Source organism: Balaenoptera acutorostrata, chromosome 13 (assembly GCF_949987535.1).
Source record: "Balaenoptera acutorostrata chromosome 13, mBalAcu1.1, whole genome shotgun sequence".
NCBI classification, from domain to species: domain Eukaryota; kingdom Metazoa; phylum Chordata; class Mammalia; order Artiodactyla; family Balaenopteridae; genus Balaenoptera; species Balaenoptera acutorostrata.
Window position 1 is genome coordinate 53,234,820 of NC_080076.1, and position 27,322 is coordinate 53,262,141.

At 41.7% G+C, this 27,322-nt stretch overlaps 1 long non-coding RNA gene across 4 annotated transcripts in view; it reads left to right on the forward strand.

The window, feature by feature from the left end:
* The window catches only part of LOC103008829 (uncharacterized), a 163,377-nt gene that overhangs the window by 18,641 nt on the left and 117,414 nt on the right, over positions 1-27,322 (forward strand). For all 4 annotated transcript variants that reach the window (XR_009005024.1, XR_009005026.1, XR_009005025.1 and 1 more), the window contains exon 3: positions 2,513-2,632. This is a non-coding gene — a long non-coding RNA (uncharacterized LOC103008829). The remainder of the gene's footprint in view (positions 1-2,512; positions 2,633-27,322) is intronic.

Here is a 27,322-nt window from a genome sequence, read left to right on the forward strand (position 1 = left end):
GTAAGACAACCTTCACCCACTAATACTTAGAGAAAACTGAAGTCAAATTAATCTCAATCCAGATGCTACTGTATGGATGTTAAATTTTCTTTGGAGTTGAGTAAATTGGAGGATACTTCAGCTCTTGAAGAAGAGGCAGAAATGGTTTTCTAAAAGGGCGGGTTGGCTAGGGTTGGGAGTTCCCCTCCTTACAGGGGAGGGGTCCAAGTCCACCAGCCTCTCGACCTTGCCTTGGGTTATGGAAGACTGAGCACCTGCAGGACCCAGAGTTACTGACTACCTGATCGTCTTGGTGGGCCTGAGGAGTTGTGCTCAGCTGAGCCCCCAGGCAGTGCCCACTGGGGGAGGGCCGGTTCTGGCCCCGGCTTGCAGCTGATGCTGACGCAAGAACATGTTCCGACCCCGTTCCCTAAGGAGTTTCAGCAGAAAGTGGCAGCCCTGCAAGAAACAGCATTTGCTCTAGGCTTGCTTCTGCCCACTGGCTCCTCCTCCCAGTCTCTAAATGTTGAGGCCTAGGGTTCAGTCCGGGACCTCTTCTTTCTGTCTGCACTCAGTTCCTAAGTGATGTCATCCAATTACGAGGCCCTGAATCAATACCATCTGTAGCAGATTGTGTTTTCCAGAGTTGGCCACAACAATATCTCCATCCCATATACTCTTCTACAATGTGGTCTTCACACTCTTTCCATGGAGAGAAGGAATCTATATCCACCACCCTCCCCATCCCACCTTGAATCTTGGCAAGCTGTAACTCTCTGGTAGCCCAGAGGATGAGGTGGAAACGATGCTGCATGACTTCCAAGGCTGAGTTAGGAAAGACGATGCAGCTTCCACCTTGTTCACTGGTACACTCACTTTTGGAGCCCTGAGCTGCCATGTAAGTAGTCCAGCTACCCCAAGGAAGCCCAAGCCACATGGAGAAGCCACTCTAAGTGTTCCAGTTGACAGCCCCTGCTGAGGTCCCAGTGAATAGCCAGCCTCAACTGCCAGATTTGTGAGTGAAGACACTTCCTGGTGATTCCAGCCCCAGTCATCATGTTGCTTCGAACCCTTGAGTCTTCTAAGCTCAGACCCAAAATTTGTGGAGTAGAAACTAAACATTCCTGCTGTGCCCTGCCCTGAATTTCTAACCCACAAATTGGTGGGTAAATGAAATAGCTATTTTAAGCTAAGTTTTGGGGTCATTTCTCATACAGCCGTACAGTCTGGAACACCATCTGTATGCCAATGACTCCCAAGTTTATATCTCCAGCTTAGGGCCTCTCTCTGAGCTCTAGACTCACATATCCCACTGTTGATTTAGCTTTTTCACTTGGATGTCAAACAGGCTTCTCATAGAACATGCCCCAGATCCAACTATTGACCTACCCTGCCCTGCAAAGCTGCCCTTCCCTCAGGTGTCCTCATCTCAGTAAATGACACTGTCACTTCCCTGAAACCCAATTGTTCAGACTCAAAATCTAGACATAGTCAGTGACTCTTCTCTTTCTCTCCCAACTCCCATCCAATCCATCAGCAAATCCCATCAGCTCTACTTTCAAAACATTTCCCAAATAGGATTACTTCTCACCTACTCTACTGGTATAACCCAAACCCAAACTGCATCTTCTTTGTCCTGGATTATTGCTATAGCCTCCTATGTGGTCTCCCTGCTTCCACTCCTGGCCTGTAGTCCTCACCTCCATCAAGTCTCCAGAAGGCACAATCAACATCTCAAGATGTAAATCACAGCAGGAGCCTCGACTCCTCCTTTTTCACTCATCTGGTTGTTGACCAGGAATCTAGCTGGGGCTGGTGGTGAGAGCACTCACATCCAGCCTCTCCATGTGGCCTGCACTTCCTCATAATGTGGTGGCTGGGTTCAGAGACCAAGTGTCCCAAGAAAGAGAAGGAGAGCCAGCTAGGAGTGCATCTAGGATTTAGCCTTGGGCGTCATGCAGCAGCACTTCTGCCACATTCTACTGGCTGAGGCAGTTATGAAGGTCCACCCAAGTACAGAGGCAGGGAACAGAGACTCCACCTTTCAATGAAGCCTGTTAGGGTCACACTCTAAGAGGAGCATATATAATGGGATATACATTGGTACAGCCATCCTTGGGAAGTATAATCTGCCACACTGTTCAAGAAGATTTAACTACATAAGAAAGAAAACCGTACACCAAAAAATTCCATAAGCATAATGTAAATGGAAAAGACAGTATAAAGAAATGCTAACTCTTTTTCCTAAGCCCCTCACTGAGCCCCTCCTCTAGGCTTTGTGGGTTGATTACAGGCATATTTGGCTGGTTAACATTTTATTTTTTATTTATTAAAAATATTTTTTGGCCACGCCACGCAGCTTGTGGGATCTTAGTTCCCTGACTAGGGATTGAACCTGGGCCCTCTGCAGTGAAAGCGTGGAGTCCTAACCACTGGACCACCAGGGAATTCCCCCCCCCCTTTTTTTTTTTTGTTAATACTGCGGAGGGAAATTGAGTCTAATGTGCCTGCTTCCTCTTCTCTCTGAGGGCAGGAAGAAGAGAATGATGTCTCCTTCATCTCAACCTATAAGGCTCGCTTCAAATGATACTTTCTCCACAGACCCTCCCTGACTTCCACTGTGTGAACACTGAGTTTTTCCCCATCTCACAAGGTACTTATACTTTCTTCCTTGTATTTCAGTTATTCATCTGTCTCTTTTAAATCTTACCTCTCTTTAATTCCTCCAGGGTATACTGAACTATAAATTTCTCAAGGGACAGGGACTTTCTTTGGATTCATCACTGTTGCTTTTCTGCCCTGGTCTTTGCACTGTTCACATGTGTTAATTATGCAATGTGTGCTGGTGGAATTCATGAAGAAGCAGTTGTATCCAGTGTCTGTCTCATCTATATTTAATAATCATGGAATGTAGTAGGTGCTCAATTAAAACATGTTTTTGGTGAATGGATTGTGATCTACTAAATACAGGACATTTAAGGGGGAAGTAAGCATAAGAGCTGGTCCCAGCCTTCAGTTACTATTTATACCTTGCCCAACAATGAAAGAGCTATCACAAGGCAGGGCATGATTATGATTTTTTGACAAAAGTCTGTGGGACTTAGAGAAAGCTTTTCTAAACCTATATAGCCAAAGTCAGAAAACATACAGGAGAAGACTGTTTCTACTGCATAAAAATGAAACACTTCTGTACATTAAAAAAAAATCATAAATACAAGTAAGGCAAATGGAAAGCCAGGAAAAACTTGTCAGTATATTAACAAAATGTTACTATCTTTAATATTGGAAGAGGTCTTCTATGTCAGTAAGAAAAAGACAAACATTTTTTAGTTAGGGAAAGGATATAAATACTCAAAACAAAAAGAAAAATATAAATGGTTAATAAACAGAAGAAAAAAAACCTTTAACCTCATTAGCAATCGTAGAAATTCATAGGAAAACCACACTGAAATAACATTTTTCTTTTATCAAATTGGCAAACTATTTTGTTAAGATAATCTGCAATGTTGGCAAGATTAGGAAGACTGAAAATTGATGTTTAAAATGGACATGCTTTGTAACCCCGCATTTCAACATCCCCAATTTATGCCAAAGAATTTATTGCTGAGGTTTGCCAAGATCTGTACACAAAGACACTTCATGAAGTACTGATTTTAATAGCAGAAAATTGGGATTAATGTCCAGCAATTGGGATTAAATTGGTTAAATAAATCATAGCACCACCCTGTGATACAACATTATATAGCCATTTCAAGTGCTGATATGAAATAATATTCAATGAAGTGGGAACATATTCATGTTACATAGTTAATTTAAAGTTTCAATTTATCAAGCAAATGTAGAGTTGTTTTCTTTTTCATCATACATATGTCCATAATCAAGAACATGCATAGAAGAAGCCTAGAAAGATTTACATCAAAAATTTTAGGATTCTGTGATTTTATTTTTTCTCACCTCTTTTTTGTGTTTTTAAACTTTCTAGGGAATTCTCTGGTGGTCCAGTGGTTAGGACTCTGTGCTTCCATTGCAGGGGGCGCGGGTTTGATCCCTGGTCGGGGAACTAAGATCCCGCAAGCAATGCAAGCTGTGTGGTGCGACCAACAACAAAACAAAGCAAAACAACTTTCTACAGTAACATTCTTTTCTATCCAGGAAAAAAATACCACTATTTCTTTTAGGTGGTGTGGAAGTTGCCCCTGCAGTGTAGGTGGGAATGCCAGTTCTGGCTATTTCCTTTGAAAATATCTCTAGGTGCCATGGGTACACATTTACAAGAGCCCATTTTCTCCTGAGAATAGAGTGAGGGTGGGAGGAATTTTGGTGAATGTTTGTACTTGCAGCTTGTCCTGGAGTAAATCTTTAAGACTGTGGGAATAGGTGCTTTGCGCTCTGTTGAGCTGGCGAATGTACGTCAGGTTTCCTGTCCTTCTGTCTCCGTCATGTGCAAGGATCTGTGAGTGGAGGGTTTCATTCATCTGAATGCATCTGCAACCCCATCAGGAGCATCTCAGTTTCATGGGCAAGTGGTTTGCTTTATTTGCTTTATTTGCTCCCGACGGAAATAAAGGGATGATACAATTAGTTCTGTCCGCTGCACGTGGGGGTGGAGCTTAAGTGAATTACAACGTTCTGTGGCAAAGTAAACATGAAATGGGCGTGAGAAGTTGGATAGCAAGAGGAAAGCAAATTTACTGATTTTCTCCTTTATTTGGCTCTCAGGTTTACGAGGATACACAAAAATCACACAAAGAAATCTGATGGGAATTGTCTCTAAAACTAAAAAATAACATCAGCACTGATTTAGCCTTCATGAATCCCTCTGGCTCTATTTCCAAATATAAGCCCTATATAAAACCACCCCGTTTCGCTTTGGGGACCACTAAAACAAGTGACTATTATAGGACAGAAAAAAAGAAGACGTTTTAATAATATGTGTGTTCAGATGCTTGCATCAAATGTTAAAAACCTGTCAATTCACAATGCAGAATACCACCTGCCCACAGGTACAAACAAAAACATTTCCTTTGCTCCAAGGGATCTTTTTTCCATTTTATTATTGCTAGTGTAAGAGATTAGGAAATGTCTTAAAATGCACAAGTGGTTTTGCTGACTTTTTATGTGGTTTCTTTTGAATTCAGGAAGCTTTGAATGACATAAATGAGCTCTGTACAGATGTTTCTAGAAGGTTTTATGGCTCATCTCTGAGGTTCCCAGAGAGTGGTCAGCTCCACGTCACACCTCATGGGACCCCGTGGCCCATGATGATGAAATCAAAGGAGGCTGTAATTTCCTCTCAGCCTTCTTTGGGCTTGAAAACTGGAAACAGCACAGAAGACCGTACATTCAATGACACATCAGACTGGCATCTTCCCTGTGCCAGCAGCCATGCCCACGAGCTGTCATGGTGTGGTGTGTTACAGTCCTCGACCTGCTGGTGTTTATAGCTGGGGGTGAGAATGCAGCCAGGGAGGGGACATTAATTTAATAGGCTTCTGGGTGTTTCCATTCTTATTTCACTCTTGGACAAGCCGAAGAAGGAAATGGTTTTCAGCAACCTCTGTGATAAAACTATTTGCTTATTCAACTGAGTTATCTCTAAAAAATGCTAAAGGACAGTTTAGTAATCACTGTCCCCCAACTGTCTCTCTCTAAATATAGTCCACATATATGAACCATGAATCTCTCTCTTCCTTTCCTCCACACTCTCCCCGATTTTCCCCCAAACTGGCCTACTTTAGCTCTTTTCTCCTCTCCTTTTTCTCATCTTTTTTCCAATGGGTTTTTCCTTCTTCTTCTCTAGCAACTCTCTGTTCTTTCCCATGTAAAGCAAACCAGCCTACCTTGGCCATTCTCATGTTCCTCCGTAACCCTAACACCACACACAAAGGCCCAGGGTCTCCTGGGAAAGGTAGAATTCTCTTAATGGGTGCGATAACTCCAAGGATTAGATACTATTAACTCACCGGACGGATGAGAAACCCGGGCATAGAGAGGGCAAGTAACTTAGCCAGGGCTGTGCAGCCCTCGAGTAGCAGAACCAGCCTTCAAAATTCCTCCTTCCAAAGCTTGGGCTGTTTCCAAAGTACAAGCGGAGGTCCTGAGGGAGGGCTCTGGGTGGATGAGGAGCAGAATTAAGTCCTATTTACCGACAGCCACATCCTCTTAGATTCACAGAGCGGCTTCCATGCCCAGGGCAGGAAATAGCCCTTCTCCCAGGAAGCCCCCCGTGGTGTGCGTCTCAGGCGACACACACATTGTGGACAAAAAGCATTCTTGTTCTCAGAGGCCTGTATCTGCACAGCGCCAGGGGACCACTCACACTGTTTTCCCATGAATGGTGCCCCCTGGAGTTGTGTGAGGGCTCGGCCTTGGCTGCACAGTTGCTTTATTTCTCACGTTGCTTTTTTGTTGGAGGTCTTGAGGGGAAGGACTGTGACATCTGCTCTTGGAATGTTTCCAGCCCTGCTGAGGTTCAAAGCCCACATCTGTTCCAGGGTCTTTCCCTTCTGGTTCCTCTCAGTTCTCACTGACACTTCGGGTGGGGACCGATAAACTAAGCTTAAAATTCACGTTGTCTTAAGCACCTAGAAGAGGCAACTCGTGTAGTTGGAAGTGTTTGAAAGACTCTGAGAAAAAGGTATCCCAAAATGTATGTGTGAATATACACTCTCTAGAAGTTACTGTCGTGTAAAATTCAGAAATAACCACTTTTAGGTGAGAATCTATGAGTCATTTTGGTGAACGTGGGGTGGGGGAGGGGAAGAGCAGGAAGGGAGGAGACTTCAAGGTTTCTGTAGAAATAATTCGAGGGTAGGGGCATCTTCTCTCCCTTTGTCCCCCTTAGGTAGGTTTCCCGACTTTGCTGGGCCCATTAGAGTCTGAACTCTGTTTTCCTGTGACCAAAGGGTCACAGCAGTTTCCCAGCTGAAACTCCTGGGAGCTGGTGACCAATGGGAAGACCAGCAACAGTGAGAAAAGCAGCCTTGACCAGGGGCGGCTTTAAATGAGTGAAACTCCATGTACTTGGGGTTTGATTAAGCCTGTGTGTCCTAACCCATTTTTAGTACCTGTATTTGATCTGCTTTTAGCATGATGACCAGTCAACAGACAATGGGCTCACAAGAGCCAGAAGGGAAGGGAAGCTGAAGGAGGCTTCTCGAAAGCAATGCTACCTAAAACAAAACCATTTCTCATGGCTGGCTTTCATCTGTCAGAAAGCTTTGCCCGTGAGATCAGGGGTATTGAAGCAAGAAGAAGGGAGTTATGGGTTTTGTTCCTCTCTATTCTGAATCAATAAAAGTAACAAACCTTGTGTGATTACAATAAGAAATATATACTTGGTCTTCCTCACCGGTTCCTGACACAGAGCTCCTAAATCCCTTGGAATTCCCTGGATGACAGAGACTCTTTTATTTTTTCTTAAACATCTTCATTGGAGTATAATTGCTTTACAATATTGTGTTAGTTTCTGCTTTATAACAAAGTGAATCAGCTATACGTATATATATATATCCCCATATCTCCTCCCTCTTGTGTCTCCCTCCCACCCTCCCTATCCCACCCCTCTAAGTGGTCACAAAGCACCGAGCTGATCTCCCTGTGCTATGCAGCTGCTTCCGACCAGCCATCTATTTTACATTTGGTAGTGTATATATGTCCATGCTACTCCTTCACTTCGTCCCAGCTTACCCTTCCCCCTCCCTGTGTCCTCAAGTCCATTCTCTACGTCTGTGTCTTTATTCCTGCCCTGCCCCTAGGTTCATCAGAACCTTTTTTTTTTTTTTTTTAGATTCCATATATATGTGTTAGCATACGGTATTTGTTTTTCTCTTTCTGGCTTACTTCACTCTGTATGACAGACTCTAGGTCCATCCACCTCACTGCAAATAGCTCAATTTCGTTTCTTTTTATGGCTGAGTAATATTCCATTGTGTATATGTGCCACATCTTCTTTATCCCTTCATCTGTTGATGGACACTTAGGTTGCTTCCATGTCCTGGCTATTGTAAATAGAGCTGCAATGAACATTGTGGTACATGACTCTATATGAATTCTGGTTTTCTCAGGGTATATGCCCAGTAGTGGGATTGCTGGGTCATATGGTAGTTCTATTTTTAGTTTTTTAAGGAACCTCCATACTGTTCTCCATAGTGGCTGTATCAATTTACATTCCCACCAACAGTGCAAGATGGTTCCCTTTTCTCCACACCCTCTCCAGCATTTATTGTTTGTAGATTTTTTTGATGATGGCCATTCTGACCGGTGTGAGGTGATACCTCACTGTAGTTTTGATTTGCATTTCTCTAATGATTAGTGATGTTGAGCATCCTTTCATGTGTTTGTTGGCAATCTGTATGTCTTCTCTGGAGAAATGTCTATTTAGGTGTTCTGCGATAGGAACTCTTTTGTTCTAATTAGGCTCCTCTTGGCTGGCCCCTAGGTAGCTTCAGGATGGAGCTAGTCTCCGGAAAGGCCAAGCCATGATTAGAGGCATGGACCCATGGGGAAAAAGGAGGGGTTAGAGACGGAGTTCAACCACCAATGGTCAATGACTTAATCGATCACACCTACGCAATGAAACCTCCATAAAAACCCCTAAACAATGGGTTTTGGAGAGCTGCTGAGTTGGTGAACACGTCTTGGTGCTGGGGGTGGGGGGGTTGGGCAGCAGACCCAGAAAGGGCGTGGAAGCTCTGCATCCCTCCCCCATACCTTGCCCTATGCATCTCTTCCTTTGGCTGTTCCTCAGTTGAAGTCTTTATAATACACAGTAAATAGTAAAGTTTACCTGAGTTCTGTGAACCGTTCTAGTGAATAATCAAACCTGAGGAAGAGGTTGTAAGAACCACCAAATTTATAGCTGGTTGGTCAGAAGTACCGGTGACCACCTGGGACTACGGCCAGCATCTGAAGCGGGGGGAGTGCAGTTTTGTGGGACTAAGCCTTAAACCTGTGGGGTCTGCACTAATTCAGTGGAGTTAGTGTCAGAATTGAATGGAATGGAATTGTAGGACACCCAGTTGGTACGAGGAGAGCTGGAAAATCGGTTGGTATGGAGGAAAAAAAACGCCTCATTTGGTGTCAGAAGTGGTATGAGTGGAAACAGTACACCTTGTTACAAGTGTTCTTCGTTGAGGACTGAGAATTCTGCAACCTTGAAACAATGAACACTGGGGTTTCGAATAGAGCAGGCAGGGACAATTAATAGGCTTCTGGCTGTGTCTGTTTTTTCACTCTTGGACAAGCAGATAAAAGAAGATGGTTTTGAACAGCCGGTTTGATAAAACTATTAGTTCATTTGAGGTTTTGGGAGGGTTGTTTTATTTTTTTAAAGATAAATAACTATTAACCACTATACCGTGTTGTAGGGCTCTTGCCTGCCCTGTTGTCCTGGCTCTGGCAACAGTGGGAGAGACTCAGCAGCCTGGGATCCAGAAGTGACCTGCTGGCTATGTTGGTGACGCTGGACAAACAGCTGGGCCATAGACCACATACTTGAGGAATGTTTTCCCAGCCTGGCCAGGGGAGGCTGTGCACTGTCCCGGTTTGTTCTTCCGCTTTCTGCAGCCAGTGTAGAAAAAGCAGGTCCAGCAGGGGGCCGTTGTCACAAATCGATGATATGTACCTCACATTCAAAGTTCTTCACATATTGTTATGCTATATAAAAATAACATTCTGTTTGTCATTTATGTTTTTTAGAATCAAAGTGTGTTCACTATGCAAAGATGAGTTGACAACATATTCTCTAAACATAGCTGAAGAATGTTAAGAAACCGGAATAGGATTTTAGAGAGAAGCGCACTTGCTTTCAATGAGTAAAACTCCACGTGCTTGGGGTATGAATAAGCCTGAACATCATAATTCATTTTAATATTTGTCTTTGATCTGCTTTTTGCATAATGATCAATCAACAGACATTTGAGTGACTACTTGAAGAAACTTTGATGTAGAAAATGCTAGGCTAGAATCATTATCTCGTGCCCTATTTGGACTCTATGGAAAAGAAAAGTATTCTTTCTCGTTTAGTGTTCAGGAGAAATCCCTTCATCAGTTTATGTTGGTATTAGCAATTCAGAATCTACTAAAATGCGGAACAGAATAAAATTAAAAGTTCATAATAAAGAGCTGAGTACAGGCTTTCTAAAAACTCAGTCATCAACACATTAAAGTGATGTGTCCAAGCTGTGGTCTTCTTAGAAACTGTCTAGAAATCTCTGTCTTCATAGAAACTCTCTAGTTCCCCCCGCCCCCCGCCCCAGAGTGTTTTTTTGCTCAACAGTAGTACATAAACATCACCAACTGCTTTGAGTTGCCAGTTGTTTTTCCCAAGAAAAACATGCTGTTGTTATCAAGTATCTATGTTGTGAAATTTTTACAGCTTCTCAAAAGCTCTTCATGAAGAGAAATGTTCTCCAGCAAGGATAGTAATCACAGCCTCAGACACACACACACACACACACACACACACACACACACCCTTATCCTTCAAAAATTCAGAACATTCATGCCTGTGTCAACATGATTTCAGATAAGCACCAACCCACGAACCCAAACATGGTGTTGGCAGAGCCAGTAAACAAAGAAAAGCGGTGTTCTGTTTGCTTCCACCTCATCTGCCACCATGGGCACTGTATTTTAATGCGTTTTTGTTAGATAGCCAACCCTGCCGTAATTTGTGTCTACTTGGGCCTTTTACTAGGAAGTACAGTTTCTGATTTTTAGAAGAAAAAATTTGTTTTCTTAAAGACAGAACTGTGAATGTCAGTCACTTAATGAAAGCAAAAAAGATATATGATATGAGGTTTTAAGAAATCACATTTAGGGGACTTCCCTGGCGGTCCAGTGGTTAAGACTCTGCGCTTCCACTGCAGGGGGCATGGGTTCGATCCCTGGTCCAGAAACTAAGATCCTGCATGCCGTGCAGTGCGGCCAAAAAAATAAATTAAAAAAAAATCACGTTTAGAAGGAACACAGTCATTTATTTCAGGCTGTCATGAGTATTACTGCCCCAGCAGATACATGAATTACACAGCAGGGTCTTTTTGGTCACAGTTTGTAGCATGACTCACCTAGATTTACCAACTCCTGAAGGAGCTGATGAAACAATGCTTTAAAAAAAAATAAATTCCACATCTATTTAAATTTTAAAATACTGTATATAAATAGCACTTTTTGTGACAAAAGTCCCCCAACTCCCATTTAAAAACTTATATGGTGTTTTCTCCATGAACATGGATTGCCCTTCTGGCTGGACTATAAGCTTCTTTTTTTTTTTTTTTTTTTAAGTGAAATATAGGTGACATGCAATATTATATTAGTTTCAGGTGTACAACTTAGTGTTTCACCATTTATGTACATTATGAATTGATAACCACAATAAGTCTAGTAACCATCTGTCACCACGCAAAGTTATCACAATATTATTGACTACATTCCCTATGCTCTGCATTACATCCCTGTGACATTTATTTTATAACTGAAAGTTTGTACCTATTACTCTCCTCACCTGTTTCAGCCAACCCCCCATACTTCCCCTCTGGTGACCACCAGTTAGTTCCCTGTATCTATGTGTCTGTTTCTGTTTTGTTTTTTGGATTCAACATATAGGTAATATCATACAGTATTTGCCTTTCTCTGACTGACTTATTTCACTTAGCATGATACCCTCTAGGTCCACACATGTCTCAAATGGCAAGATTTCATTGTCTTTCATGGCTGAGTAATATTCCATTATGTGTATAGATATAGATATTATATAGCTCCACATCTTTATCTATTCATCTATTGATGGACACATATTGTGTCCATATCTTGGCTACTGTCAATCAGTGGACATAGGTGTGCAGATACCTTTTCAGATTAGTGTTTATTCATTCAACCACTCTATGACTTTTGATTGGAAGCCTTTAGTCCATTTATAGTCAAAGTAATCATTGATAGGTATGTTATGTGTTGGCATTTTAATTATTTTCTGTTTTTGTAGTTCTTCTTGTTCCTTCTCTTGTTCTCTTCCCTTGTGATTCGATGACTTTCTTTTGTGCTACGTTTGTATTCCTTTCTCTTTATTTTTTTGTGTCTCTGTTATAGACTTTTGGTTTGTGATTACCATGAGGTTCATGTAAAATAACTTATGTATATAGCAGTCTGTTTTAAGTTGATGGTCGCTTACTTTTGAGCACATTCTGAAAAAACTACATTTTTACTCCCCCTCCCACATTTTATGTTTTTGACATTGTATTTTACACTTTTTTACTTTGTGTGTCGCTTAGCTAATCATTTTAAATATAGATGATTTTACTACTTTTGTCTTTTAACATTCATACCACCTTTACTATATGTTTGCCTTTACCAGTAAGATTTTTTCTTTCATAATTTTTTTGTTTCCAGTTATGGCCTTTTCTTTTCTGTCTCAAGTTCTTTGAACACTTCTTGTAAGGCCGGTTTAGTGGTGATGAGCTCCTCTAGCTTTTGCTTGGCTGGGGAACCATCTCTCCTTCAATTCTGAATTACAACCTTGTCAGGTAGAGTTTTATTAGTTGTGAGTATTTTCTTTTCAGGACTTTTAATAAATGGTGCCAGGCCTTTCTGGCCTTTAAAGTTTCTGCTGAAAAATCAGCTGGTAGTCTATGGGGGTTCCCTTGTATGTAACTAGTTGTTTTTCTCCTGCTGCTTTTCAGATTGTCTCTTTATCTTTAACTTTTGACATTTTAATTATAATGTGTCTGGGTGTGGTTCTCTTTGGGTTCCTCGTGCTTGGGGCTTTCTGTGATTCCTGAACTTGGGTGTCTGTTTTCTTCACCAGGTTAGGGAAGTTTTCAGCCATTATTTTTTTTTTTTTTTTTTTTTAGAAATTTCCTGTAATGTCTGAAACATTTATATTAACATATTTCCATACATATTTCCATACAAATACAAATATAAGATTTTTAGAAATTTCATGTAATGTCTGAAACATTTATATTAACATATTTCCGTCAGCCATTATTTATTAAATAGGTTTTCTGTCCCTTTCTCTCTCTCCTCCTTCTGGGACCCTATAATATGAGTGTTAGTACACTTGATGTTGTCCCAGAGGCCCCTTAAACTATCTTCATTTTAAAAAAATTCTCTTTCTGTTTGCTGTTCCAATTTGATGATTTCCAGTTCCCTGTCTTCCAGATCACTGATATCTTCTGCATCCTCTACTCTGCTGTTGATTCTCTCTAGTGTGTTTTTCATGTCAGTTATTGTATTCTTCAGTTCTGACTGGTTCTTTTTTCTATATTCTATCTCTTTGTTGAAGTTCTCACTGAGTTTATCCATTCTTCTCCCGACTTTGGTGACCATCTTTATGACTATTTCTTTGAACTTTTTATCTGGTAAATTGCTTGTCTCTGTTTCATTTAGTTATTTTTCTGAAGTTTTGGCCTCTTCTTTCATTTGGAAGGTGTTCCTTTGTCTCCTCATTTTACCTAACTCTTTGTGTTTGTTTCTATTTTTTTAAAAATATTTATTTATTTATTTGGCTGTGCTGGTCTTAGTTGTGGCATGTGAGATCTTGGTTGCAGCGTGCAGGATCTTTGTTGCGGCATGCGGGATCTTTAGTTGCAGTATGTGAACTCTTAGTTGCAGTGTGTAGGATCTAGTCCCCTGACCAGGGATTGAACCCTTGAACCTGGGCCCCCTGCATCGGAAGCACAGAGCCTTAGCCCCTGGACCACCAGGGAAGTCCTGTTGTGTTTATTTCTATGTATTAAGTATATCAGCTACATCTCCAGGTCTTGAAAGAGTGGTCTTACGTAGAAGGTGTACTGTGGGGCCTTGTGGCACATTCCACCCGCCCCGGTCATCAGAGTCACATGCTCCAGTGAGCTGTGTGGGGAGTGTATGCCCTCCTGTTGTGGTTGGGCTGTGATTGCTGCAGGTGCATTGGTGGTCAGGGTTGGTTCTTAGCCATGCTGGCTGAGAGGTCCTGTCACAACTGCTACAGATGTGCTGATATGCGGTCCTGGCCCCCAGTGTTGCAGTGCCTGGCGGTGACTGTTGCAGGCATGCTGGTGTGCAGGGCTGGCCCCTCCTGGAGCTGGATTCACCCCCTGGAGTGGGCACTGGTGCTGGCCAGGGTGGCCTGCCGGGTGGGGGAGGGCAGGAGCCACTTTGGAGGGGCTGGCTGGGGTGGGCAGGTTGGGCAGGGCTGGTCCTCAGGGAAACACCAGGGCAGGACACATGGTGTTAGCTAGTTTGATGAGTAATGACAGACGTAGTACCCACCAGCACCAGGCCAGCTAGGTGGAAGGAGAATTTTTTAAACGGCGCCCAACAGCATTTCAGTCCCAGAGACAGTTCCACCAGATCGCTGCCCCTCCAGCACATACCCTAAAATTAGTCAATGAATCACCTGGGAACTTTACAAGCTGCTGCCTCTGCACTGGGCCTCTGAGCCAGTGAGTTTGTGCCCAAGCTCTTCAAGATCAGCGTCTCAGTTTCCCACAGGCCTCCAGCTCCCCTGGACGTAAGCCCTCTGACTTTCAAAGCCAGGCCTTAGGGGGGCTCGGCTTCGCAGTGCAGGTCCCCTACTGCAGGGGGGCTTCCGCAGCTGTGCTTTCCCTCCCGCTTTGTGGGTGGCTGCACGGGGCTGTGGGTTCTAACTAGACTGCGTCTCTGCCCCTCCTACCTGTCTCACCGTGGCCTTTTCTTTCTATCCTTAGTTGTAGAAAGTTGTTTCTGCTAGCCTTCAGGTCGTTCTCAGGGATAGTTGTTCTCTATGTAGTTGTAGGTTTTGTGTGTCCGTGGGAGGAGATGAGCTCAGGTCTTCCTACTCTGTCATCTTGATCTGGAAAACCCGGGATCAATGCTTTTTTTAAGCTGGTTCCAGATACCATACTGCTACTGATTCAGTTACCAACATTTTAGTAAATATTATTCCAAAACATTCCAGTCTATCATTCATGATGAGTTAATACAATTTCTCTAATCAAGTCTGGTGCCAATTTTTAGAAAATAAAAAATGAATAAATAAAAAGGTATGTATCAAAGCCTAGAGAGGAAAAGAGAACATTTTTGGACAGATTTTTCCCTTGGATTTGGTTACATGAAAGCTCCCAAAGACCATGATGTCACTTCCCTCTCCAGGTAAAATGCTGTGATCCTTCTCTTTCTTGGTAATGTGTCTGAGCCGTTTGTCCAAGGGTGACCAGTGACACCCCCTTGTATCAGGCCGAGGCACTGAGGCAATTGGCCAGAAGAGATCGGAGAGATCTGAGGTCAGAGGACAGGAAAACCCAAAGGCCTGAGCAGCGATGAGTCAGAGGCAGGTGCACCACGGAAATCCAGAGCCCAGAAATATCCAGGGGCTGAGCAAGACAAGAAGTCCAGAGTCCAAGCACACGCCTGCTAGGAAAGTTGGTAGGGTTTCTACGTCCTAAGTCAAGATGTGGTCAGAGGATGAGGCTTTGTTCCTTTTCTTCCGTGTCCCCCAATTCTGTGCTTTCCACAAATGCACTCTCTCTCTTTTTTGTGGTTACTCAAAACCTGCCCCTCTTTTAAGATCAGGGTTACATCCCCTTTCGTTCCACCCCTTGCTGACTTGAGCCACAGCTATTCCTTTCCTTGGCTTATGCTGTTAACCATCTATGCAACTCATTTAGGACTTAATCTTATGGTGTTTTTTTGTTTTGTTTTGTTTTTAAAGTTATTTCACATACTAATTCATTTTACAAGGATGGTACAATCTTTTTTCTTTTTTTAAAATTAATTTATTTATATTTGGCTGCGTTGTGTCTTCGTTGCGGTGTGCGGGCTTCTCATTGTGGTGGCTTCTCTTGTTGTGGAGCACAGGCTCTAGGCGCCCGGGCTTCAGTAGTTGTGGCTCGCGGGCTCAGTAGTTGTGGCGCACGGGCTGAGTTGCTCCGCAGCATGTGGGATCTTCCCAGACCAGGGCTCGAACCCGTGTCCCCTGCATTGGCAGGTGGATTCTTAACCACTGCGCCACCAGGGAAGCTCTATGGTGTTTTTTTGACATTCAGAATTGTTGTTTCAACGTATCTTGTTTCCACAAACCAGACTAGAAGCTCCTTGAAGTTAAGACCTGATCCATAGTGTGAGAGGCCAGACCAGGAACTTTATCTCCAGCGGTCAGTCTTGCTCACCCACCAATGGAGCCATCGGCCTGTGGTTTATTAGATTTTCCTGAGTGGGGACAGGATGGCTCCCAGAGCCTAAGGCGAGGGTTGAGTCTTCCCGGGTGAATGGTCTTGGTGCAGCCTCGCTGGGGTCTGGGCATAAGTTCCTGGTGGTGCTTCCTCACGATTTACCCTCTTACCATTTTGCTCTCCAGCTCTCTTTTATCCACATTTGTGCTACCCTTTCTAGATTATAGGAAATTCTGTCCTCTTTCTGAAACCCGCAAAAGTTATATTGTTACTGTGCCTCATTATGGTGCTGACTTTTGAATCTTGGCAAGTGTCTGATAATCCAATCTTTGGCTTTCTTGGAACTTTTCTTACAATTCCATGTGGGTCTTTGTTATTCATCCTTTACTATTTATTCTTCCCATCCATGGGCCATGTGCTCTTAAGGTCAGGTTAATAGAAGAGTTCCTTTGGTTTCATCAATTCAGTGGAGGCGCAACTGGTATTGGGGGAACAATTCTATGGTCCTTGGATTAAAGGACTTTCAGCATGCCTGGCCTTCCACCACTGAGAACCAGCATTGCCCTCAGGTATTACAGCAAGCAAAAATGCCTCCACCAATTTCCAAATGGCTCCTGGTCGAGTCACATGGTTTTCGATGCTGTCTCGCCACCCAGCACTCCAAAAGCCCACACTTCCTCCCTGAATGGGATTGTTTGTGCATCTGCCAATAGACTGTCTCTTTTCTGAAAGCTCGTCATACCTTTAAGTTATTCTTCCTTTTAGAGGGTTTATTTTTGCTTTGGAATGAGTCATATATTATTTTGTTTTGTTTTGTTTTACTCATTATTATGGGAATTGTCAAACATACACAAATAAAACAGCAAAATGAACCCCCATGGATCTATCACCTGGTTTCAACAATTATCAGCTCATAGACAATCCTGTTTTTTTCTATACCCTTACCTACCACCCTCCACCCACGTCCTGTGCCATTAGATAATTTTGAAGCAAATTACAGACATCATTCATTGTATGCAGCTTTTGGATAAACTTTGGGATATCTTTTTGTGTTTCAAAGGCAACAAGGGTTAAGGTGAAACACTTGCTTAATTCTCCAGGACTCCACCCTTCCGCATCCCTGCACATTCCTTCTGATTCAGCTAACTTCCTTGCTTCCTCTATATTCTGAGACAAAAATGCCAAGACAAGTCAAGAATTTATCAGATGCTCTGTTTTTAGCAGAGGGAGACTTGAAGCAGCTGTTCGGAGCATGCAAGTCTCACTGTTGCTCCGTGTTTCCTCTGTGCTAGTTTGGTGATCTGTAACAGGCAATTGGCATCCACATCTTCTCTAATACAGTTTAACAGCATCCAAATATCATTTCTATTTCTGCCTCTCTTTGTATTCCCCGAAAAGCTCTCCACCAGGCTGGGAATCTGAGTCTGTGCTTTAACCGGCCCTCCTGTTTTGTTCTTTGCCTATCCTGCTCATTTGGAAAAGGTATGTCCTTCTGCTGATGTACTCGAGTTACAATTCCCATCCTAGCACTAAATGAAGCCAAGAGATTGCTTTTCAGTTGTGACTATAAAAGTATTTTGAAAATAAGGGGAACACATGTTGAGTCAGGTAATGGTTGAGTGGTAATCCGGCAACGGGAGATCAGAATGATTGGTTCTGTCATGACTGGTTCTTAAATGATTGGGACAATCACATGGTCTGTCCTGCCTTCTTCCTTTGTACCCTCGTGGGATGTCTTTGCTGACTATTTGATTGCCCAATGGTTAGAATTGATTAACCCTGCTGACTTTGGGGCAGCTCTTTGAAAACAAATTGATGAACCATGTAAACACTAAGCTTGACCTGGAGCACTCGTAAGTGCCAAGCCATTGACTCTGAGGCCCCTGGGGCTCTTCAGTTTATTTGGGGAGCAATGAACTTGACTTGAGATTCAACTTTTCAGCCAGCCTCTCACTGAATTATGGCTATCCCCTTGGATTTTTTTCCCCTCAAATGTAACTCCCCTCCAACTTCTTGCTTCTAGATGAGTGTTTAAAAAGAGTATAGATCTGTGTTAGGAACAGTTTGAAGGCTCCCTGTATACCTGGGCTGCAAGCAGATCCAGTAGAAGGAAGGGGATGTTAAATGCTCATGCCAGACACCCCAAAGGAACGCTTAGATTGTTGTATTCAATTAGTAAGTGCAGCATTGTTTAGAAAAGTCTTGTAAGAGTACTTTTTAAAGTTCCACTACTAAAAAGATGTAATTTTGACGGCTTTATCTTCTTTTGTGCTTGTAACATTAGCCCTAGATTCGAGAGTGCAGTGGTATTATTATTATCATTATTATTGATTTTGGCCAAACACTGAGGGTGATTTAAGGAACTTGCCTAAAATCAAATGGTTTATTAGTACAGAGTCTGGAGCCTATGTCTCTGCTAGAATAGAGAGAGATTTGCCGAGCTTGTCCACTCATTCTATCTGCTTTTGCCAAAGTCATAGTCTGTAATAATTCAGTCCAGCCTGACCATTTACATGGCCGTCAGCAAACGAGCCAGTCACCATCGTGAGCTGCAGAGTAGAAGGACTTTGACACAAGAAAGATCCTCATCCTTGCCTACCTCTCTGAGGTGCTGTGGCAACTAAAAGAGCAAATGTGTATGAAAATTCTTTGTGAGCTGTAAAGCCCCATTCAAAGGAAAATAAGGATGCTGATACAAATAGCATATGACACCTGCGGCGTATTTTCAGTTAGCCAGTCATCATTGAGCTGAATCCTTCATGCATCATCTCATTTAATCCTCACACCAATCTTAGAAATGTTCTGTCATAATTATTGTTTTACTATCTACATATAAATATATATGGTATAGGATAATATAGCAAAAGTATAAATGTGCTTAATAAAAAAATAGAGTTTTTAGTGCTGTAAAGACTTCTCTGGACCAATCCCACTCCAAATCATTGATTTCTGCCAAAAAATACAAAGGGAACAAGAAAACCCAATGGGCACCCCCAAATAAATCAGACCCTCAACCATATCCTTCTCCGGCATTCGTAATTCATCACTCACTTAACAGCGGTTTCTAAGCATCTAAATGTGTGTATATATATATATATATACACATACATTTAGATATATTCTAAAATATATATAAATAAATATGTATATGTGCTCTTAAATATGTCAGCAGTGACCTTCTATTTATAAAGAACAAGAACAAGGCTTCTTCCAAGTGGTCACTTTAATAATTATCCATTTAATAATTAATAATTCCTTTAAAAGATTCCATAAAATATATCCATAAAATAATTTAATAATTATCCACACCTTTGGTCAAGTTCCTCTAGGTGGTGGTCTCTTTTCTCACTCCTACTCGTCAGTATAACAAAAGGAGAAGCCTTCAAATGCAGTTAGTGTGAAACCAAAGACAGCTAAGAGATAATTAGGGGCAGAGAAGAGGAAATGCCAGCTTCTTTCAGGATGACGTTGCTTCCTTTTTATAGGTGGGAAAACCAGTCTTTTCATATTGGCTTGTCAAGGCATGAGTAGCAACGTGGTTCCTAAATGTCTAACAAAATGGAAATAATTTAATAAATTATAGTGCAGCTATACAATAGAATATTATGAGCCAATTAAAATGATTTTTAGATGGGGAAAATTATAGTGTGGGGAAATCCTCAAAATAAAATGGTAAATGATAAAAATCAGGGTATACAACTGTATGCGTGGTACACCCCTAAGGTTGTTTTACACACACACATACACCAGCACAAAATAGGCATCAAAATGTTAATAGAGGTTATCTTTGGATGTCGAAGCTATGAGTTTTTCAAAAATTTTAATTATACTTTTCCTTACTTTCCAAATATTCTTTAATGAACATTTATTATTTTTATAATAAGAAGATGGATGTAAAATAGTAAAGAGGTTGTATATTGTGATTTAAATGTAGGCAAGAGCTTCTGAAGATTATAGTTTCCAAAGTTAATGTGGTTTTAATAGTCCTGTTTAGTTATGAACAGAAATCTGATTTTTCTACGCTGCTTTCCCTTATTCTAGGGGCTTTTTAGCAGATTCCTATTGTACTGCATGGTTCTTATCTTCTCAGCATGCACAGAATTTCCCAGGAGTACCTGCTAAATGTTTTGGGCAAATGACTTTCAGATGACTGGGGCTCAGCCTAGCAAAGGACTACTGCAGTGCATTGAGTTTCCTTCTAATTTAAAGGAGATTATTTAAATTTGCCTAAAGCTCTCAATGTGCTACTTGAAAGTTCTTGCTAAACATAGAACAAAACTAATAAAAATCTCTAGGGAATAAATGTGACAAAAATAGGACTAAGATGCATTTTTATGAGCAGATATTTGAATATTAAGTGTTGAAAAGACATTTATTAATTGGAGATAAACCTCTGAAAACCTATTGAAACATACACATGGGACATGATCATAATGAAGAGATATTGATTTCTACCTTAGAAAAGTATTTTTTAAACAATAAAAATAATGCCATTTGCAGCAATATGGATGGACCTGGAGATTGTCATACCGAGTGAAGTAAGTCAGACACAGAAAGACAAATATCATATGATATTGCTTATATGTGGAATCTTAAAAAAGGCTACAAATGAACTTACCTACAAAACAAAAATAGAGTTACAGATGTAGAAAACAAACTTATGGTTATCAGGGCGTAAGTGGGGGGGAGGGATAAATTGGGAGAGTGGGATTGACATGTACACACTACTATATATAAAATAAGTAATTAATAAGGAACTACTGTATGGAGAACTCTATTCAATACTCTGTAATGGCCTATATGGGAAAAGAATCTAAAAAAGAGTGGATATATGTAATGTATAACTGATTCACTTTGCTGTACAGCAGAAACTAACACAACATTGTAAACCAACTATACTCCAGTTAAAATAAAAACTTAATTAGAAAAACAAAACGAAAATTAGATTGGTATTTCCTAAAAGTTGGCCAGCCCTCATGGAGAAGAGGAGGGCATCCTCGTCAGGACCTACTTAGCTAGGGCTCGGTGCCTGTGGGATTATGAGGAGGTCTGTGAACACGCCTGGGTTAGAAGTGGGCAACACTGTGTGACAGAGCTTCACCTCTGGGGCTCAAAGGCATGGACTGTGTTCCTGTTTGCTGTCAGACCCCTTCCCTGCCTCTCCCCTGCTCCTATCTGCTATTTCAGGGAAAACACTTCTCAGATTCCTTGCCCTCTGGCTTGATGTAGTTTCCATTTGGCCAATGGAAGCTCCTGGAAGACTGGGGGAGAAGGGTAGAAGCCATGGTACTTTTCTCCCTCTCTCTGTACCTTGGGCGGTGTCTTTGGTTATAGCTTTTCCTCCTTTTTGGTACTGGCTTCTGCCAGGCGATTCCGAATTCTGGGCTCCATCAACACCCTCGGCTCCCTTTGCACTCCCAGCCTCCGTAGCTTCCAGCTGTCGCTAATCTGTTTGGCTTCTCTACTCTTTCATCACATATATTAAATTCTCAGTATTAAATTCCCTGCAAAATACTCAAATTGGTTTCTGCTTTTCTCACTAGACTTTGGCAATACAGCTGGTTATAATTTAGGTTCATGCTGGGAAATGCACCCCAGCTCAAGGGAACATACATAGGGGAAGAAAAGTGGAGAGTTTTCAAAGATCCACTGCATCTCAGATATTTTGTCGCAGTGGCAGCAGGGAAAACGCAGGGGTCGCATAGACTGGGGCTTGTTTATGCACAGAGATTTAGAGAGAATTTTAAGCATGTGTCAAAAGAAAACCAAAATTCGGCTATCTTCATAATTCAGGGCTGATGGCTGATACCTGGCGACTTGTTTATGGATCATGTGGAGAAGCCATTTATTTCCTTAGGAATCAGCTTTGATTCCATGGAGCGTCAAACAACACTTATTCTCTTGAGTAGAAACTTTCTGGGAAGACCTAAATTTAATAAAACTTGAACAAAGTCTGAATATAAGAGGACGTCTCCCATGGCTGTGCTAAGCATGATTGGGTAACAGAGTGTATATAATTTTTAAAAAACCACTCTGGGATAATTACTAGGTGCTTTTTAAATTTTAAAATTCTCGACTCTATAAGTCAGGACCATAATTTGTGAAATCAAAGAATTACCAGTTGCAGGGGCTTCCCTGGTGACACAGTGGTTAAGAATCTGCCTGTCAATGCAGGGGACACGGGTTCAAGCCCTGGTTTGGGAAGATCCCACATGCTGCAGAGCACCTAAGCCGTGCGCCACAACTTCTGAGCCTGTGCTCTAGAGCCCATGAGCCACAACTACTGAGCCCATGTGCCACAACGACTGAAGCTTGTGTGCCTAGAGCCTGTGCTCCGCAACAAGAGAAGCCACCGCAATGAGAAGCCTGTGCACCGCAACGAAGAGTAGCCCCCGCTCACTGCAACTAAAAGAAAGCCCTCGTGCAGCAACGAGGACCCAACGGAGCCAAAAATAAATAAATAAATAAATAAATAAATAGATTTATAAAAAAAGAAAAAAACAAGAATTACCGGTTGCTATAGTTTTGTCATCAATGGGAAATTCTTATGATAGAGGCAGGCATAGAACAATTACAAACCGTGCCCTCTAAAGAAAGACGGCAAACAAGATGTGCTCAGTACATAGCAGACAAAATCTTTGCTGAGTGAAGGCATGCACACCTGAAATCATCAATGAACAAGCAATTCTTTCTGTCCGGACTTAATAGTATCTTTTAAGTGAGGTTTTGAAGAATGGCAAGTCATTCTGCAGGCAAAAGCAAAGTAGGATTTCAGGAAGACCCAAGCGATAGAGTGGAAAGAATGAGCAGTGGCCAGGTGAGGCTGGAGTGGGGAGGGTTATAAGACAATGCTGGCTTTGTAGGTCAGATTAAGCAGTTTCGACTTCCTTTTGTGTCCCGGGGGGCACCAAAGGCTTTTGAGTTAAGGAATGACATGACCAGATTTGTGCTTTGCAAGTTCCTTGTGTTATGGAGTCCAAGCTGATACTGCTCGCTGCATGACAGGGCAATAAATCGAGAGATGAGCTGGGAAAGCCAGCAGCCCGAGAAGATGGTGGACTAGTGTCCCAAAGAACCATCTTACCCGAGTTAGAATTCAGTCTTCTTTTGTACTCAAAGGGGAGGGGGTGTGACTGGCTTTTGCCAACTTCTTGATGCCTGAATCCTTTGCTCTTGCATCTCTCCACATAGGTCTGGTCACAATGTCCTTATAAACCTCTGACAAGATGAATGTTATTCTCTGTTCTGCAACGTTTTATCTCTATATGAATGGAAAAGTGTTATATATTTAAAGGTCAGAACCTTGAGAATGGGCTATCCTGTATATTTCAGGCTATGGGCAGCATTCTTTTACAAGAGGTGTAGATCCAGCATGACTAAGCACAGGTAACAGAGCACAAAAGTTAGAGCTAAAGGAATAGATCCAATATGGACTCAGGTTTGTTCTTCTCTGTTACACTTGCATTCACAAGTTCAATAAGTATTTGTTAAACTAAATTTTTGAGAGATGATAATGAAACAGCAGCTAAAAATTCTTCTGAATATAATTACAGTGCTTTAGATTGGGAGCATTTTCATGTGAGGTGTGGTTAACACCTGCTGTTGGTTTCCTAGCAACCATGCATCATTTTGGTGGAGAAAACCAAAGGGTCACTTAACATCTCCACTTAGAACCACTCACAGGACAGTTTGTCTCAAAGGAGACTTTTACCTCATTTGTTCCCTCAGCTTCCAGAGAATACAAGACAGGTCAGAAGGGATGACATGAGGTTTGGGGTGGGTGGGATTGTGCTTTTGCAGGAGGTTTGGTGAGTACAAGATGGGGGAAGCAGTGCAGTGCTCTCCTATCATGCATGCTTGCATCAGAATAAGGTTTTCACAGTAAATGTAAGCACAAAGGAATTGGCAGAGAGAGACTCAGATGACGTGAGAGGCAGGAGATTGTCAGATGAGCTCCAAGGGTGAGAGTTGGGTGAGGGAGGATGAAAACAGAAAGAGTGAAGGGCAGAGCATCACCAAGACACTGAGAATCTTTTTAGTGATCCTTACAACAGTCCTGAAGGAAGTTGTTATCATGCCCAGTTTATAGGTGAGCCACCAGAGACCCATAGAAGTTAAGTGACTTGACCAAACTAGCCAGACCAGGGCCTCATCACTCCAGGCATGAGGGGCACGAGCACAGAACTCATTGACCCACTATGGTCACCTGTGGCCAACTTGTGCTAAGTCCACTCTCTGCGATCTTCCTTGACCCCTTTTTGGCACTTGCCCCTCTCCCACTTCCTCCTCAGAACATTGCGTGGTTCCTGTCCTCACTTCTTTCCTTCACCTCCTGCCTCTCCAGCTGCTCCTTGTTGGCATCCTTGGCTGGCATCTCTTCCCTTCCTCTAAGAGGTGGTGTTCTCCAGACCTCCATGTCCGGCCTCTTCTCTTCTCAAACTACAAACCCTCAGGGGTGATTCGTCTACCATCTGGGCTTCAACCTGCACTTACATCCCACCGATGACCCGTAAATGTATGCCTTTGCTTCAGACAGTTCAGCTGCCTTCAGTTCCATACTTCTCAGATATAAATAGGTGGATATCCCACAATCATTTCAAATATCAAAGCAGAACCCACCATTCCTACCCTGAAGCCCCCATCTGATTCCAAATTCTGTTATGAGTTTCTGATCAGGGGACAATTTATTTCAAAAATATGGCCAGTGTTCTCTGGGGATCCTTTCAGATCTCAAGTCTGTAATGGCAGAACAAGCATATCACAACCCCAGTTTAATGCCAGCATGGCTTCTCCGAGAAGGGAAAATAAATCTCAATCTGTAATGTGTGTTTTAGAAACCAGATCATAGCTTTGTCCCAAATGTGAGATTTGCTCAGTAAACCTCTCACTCCTCACTCGCACTCTTCCTGGTGATCTTTTCCTTGACTCTATCAGGTGAGAAGAGGAGCGGACGATGGAGAGGAGGGAGGGACAGGAGACCCTTACAGAACTGGGTTGGCAACTGCTGGGAATGAAGTCGATTGCCAAGAAACAGTGCCCTCTCCTCACCTCCCCCTAGATATCAGTTTGTGATATTCCATTCCTCCCTCCCTTCTTTTAGGGCTGCTCTTGGTATTTATTTTAACTAGATTGTACCTATATAAAATAGGAAGGAAGGGGATGTATATGTCATATTCTTAGGATTACACAGCTGAATATCGAATTTGCAGATCATAAGAGAAATGCACAATTCTTCAAATAAAGATGTCTTCTTTTGGCCATTACTTATTTAACAAATGTTTATTGAATGTGTCTGCTTTGTGTCTGATACTCTGCACAGTATTGAGTTGAAATATCTTCCACAAGAAAGTTTATAAACAAAAATAGGTCCCTTGGGTCCAAGAAAGACTAAGAATTGGCTGAAGGATTACACATTAAAATTCTAACTTTAAGAACATATGTGGGTTGCTGAACATGACGTCAATAGATTAAAAATCAATTGTAAATACACCAGTAATAAGCATCTGAAAAATACCATTTACAACAGCAACAAAACCACAAAAGAACCTAGAATTAAACTAACAAATGATGTGTTAAGACTTGTGTGGACAGAATTATAAAACTCTATGAAAAAAATATTTGAAGAAATCTAAACAAATGGAGATATCTCTCCCATGTGTGTGGATGGGAAGACATCAAATCCTAAAGAAGTCAATTCTCCCTAAAGTAATTTGTGAATCCAATAGAATCTAGGCAAAATCCCATAGTTAATCCTAAAATTGATACAGATAAGTAAAGGGCCAATAACAGCCATAGAAATTTTAAATACAAAGAACATGGCAGATTTGTCCTACCAAATGGTAGGATTTCTTTTAAGGCTATAGGAATTACGGCAGTGATGCCAACCACTGGAACAGAATGGGGACCCCTGAAATAGACTTATGCGTAACGGAGTCTTGATACACAACAGAGATAGAATTATCAATTAGTGGTGGAAAAGTGGGCAATTTAGTAAATGGTGCTGAGAAAACTGGCTCTCCACGGGGAAAAAAATTAAATTACATCACCATCTCACACCATCTAAGCAAAAATCTATTGCAGATAGCTTAAATATTAAAGTAAAACTTCAATAGGCCTAGAAGAATAGGTATGAGATATGTTTATAATCCTGAGGGTCAGAATAATTTCTTAAGACACAAAAACACAGACTGTAAAGGAAAAGATCGATACATTTGTTAAAGGAAATTTTCAGAAAAGGTAAAATCATGACTCTCATACAGATATAAAATGAACATGTATTAAAGATTTTATTTACTTCATTATTAATGAGGGAACCAGGCAGGCGTTACAACTGTTAAAAGGAGAAAGCAGAGAACCACACGTTTATATGGAATGAAGGAATGTTGAAATAAATTTACAAATGGATGTGAAGCTGGCTTTTCCTGCAGGCAGGTTGTGGGAGGAGGAGTAAGGGGTTTGGGCAGAAGAAGGCAACTGAACCACCACCAGACAGAATTTATTTTCACGTCAAGAAACAACAATTATTTTGCATTGCTAGCAGTATCTGCAACTTAAAAGTTGTAAAATAGCTCAAAACAATGAACAGCTAAAATCCAGTAACACAGAAGGATGTGCTCTAAACAATGCATGATTTTCCACTGAGAACACACAATAATCTTTTGTGTTTATTCCAAATCTGTCACATACTTGACAACATTAAAAAACAATTTTGCCCATCAAAAGACATTATAAAAAAGTGAAATAATAAGCCACAGATTGAGAGAAGCACTTTGTAATGACTATAATTAACAAAGGATTAGTATTCAAAATAGATAAAGAATTCCTACAAATCAATTAAGAAACATAAAACAGCCAGCAGAAAATGGGCAAATGACATGAACAGGCAATTCTAAAAAGAGAAACTCAGAATGACAAAGAGATGTATGCAAAGATGCTCAACTTCACCAGTAATCATAGAAATGCACATTAAAATCACAGTGAGATAACATTTGACATTCGTCAGATTGGAAAAAAAATAGAGTAGGCTGACAGTTACAAATGTTGAGGACTACATGGCACTATGGGAAAAAAAATTGGTCAGAGTGTAAATTGGTACAACCACTAGAGCAACTTGGTTATTGCTTGTAAAGTTAAGGCTGCATGCCCTCAAGCCAAGTGATTCATTTCCTGCAGGTCTGAGTTCCTGGGGCAGCGTCATGGCTCTGCAGAATGGC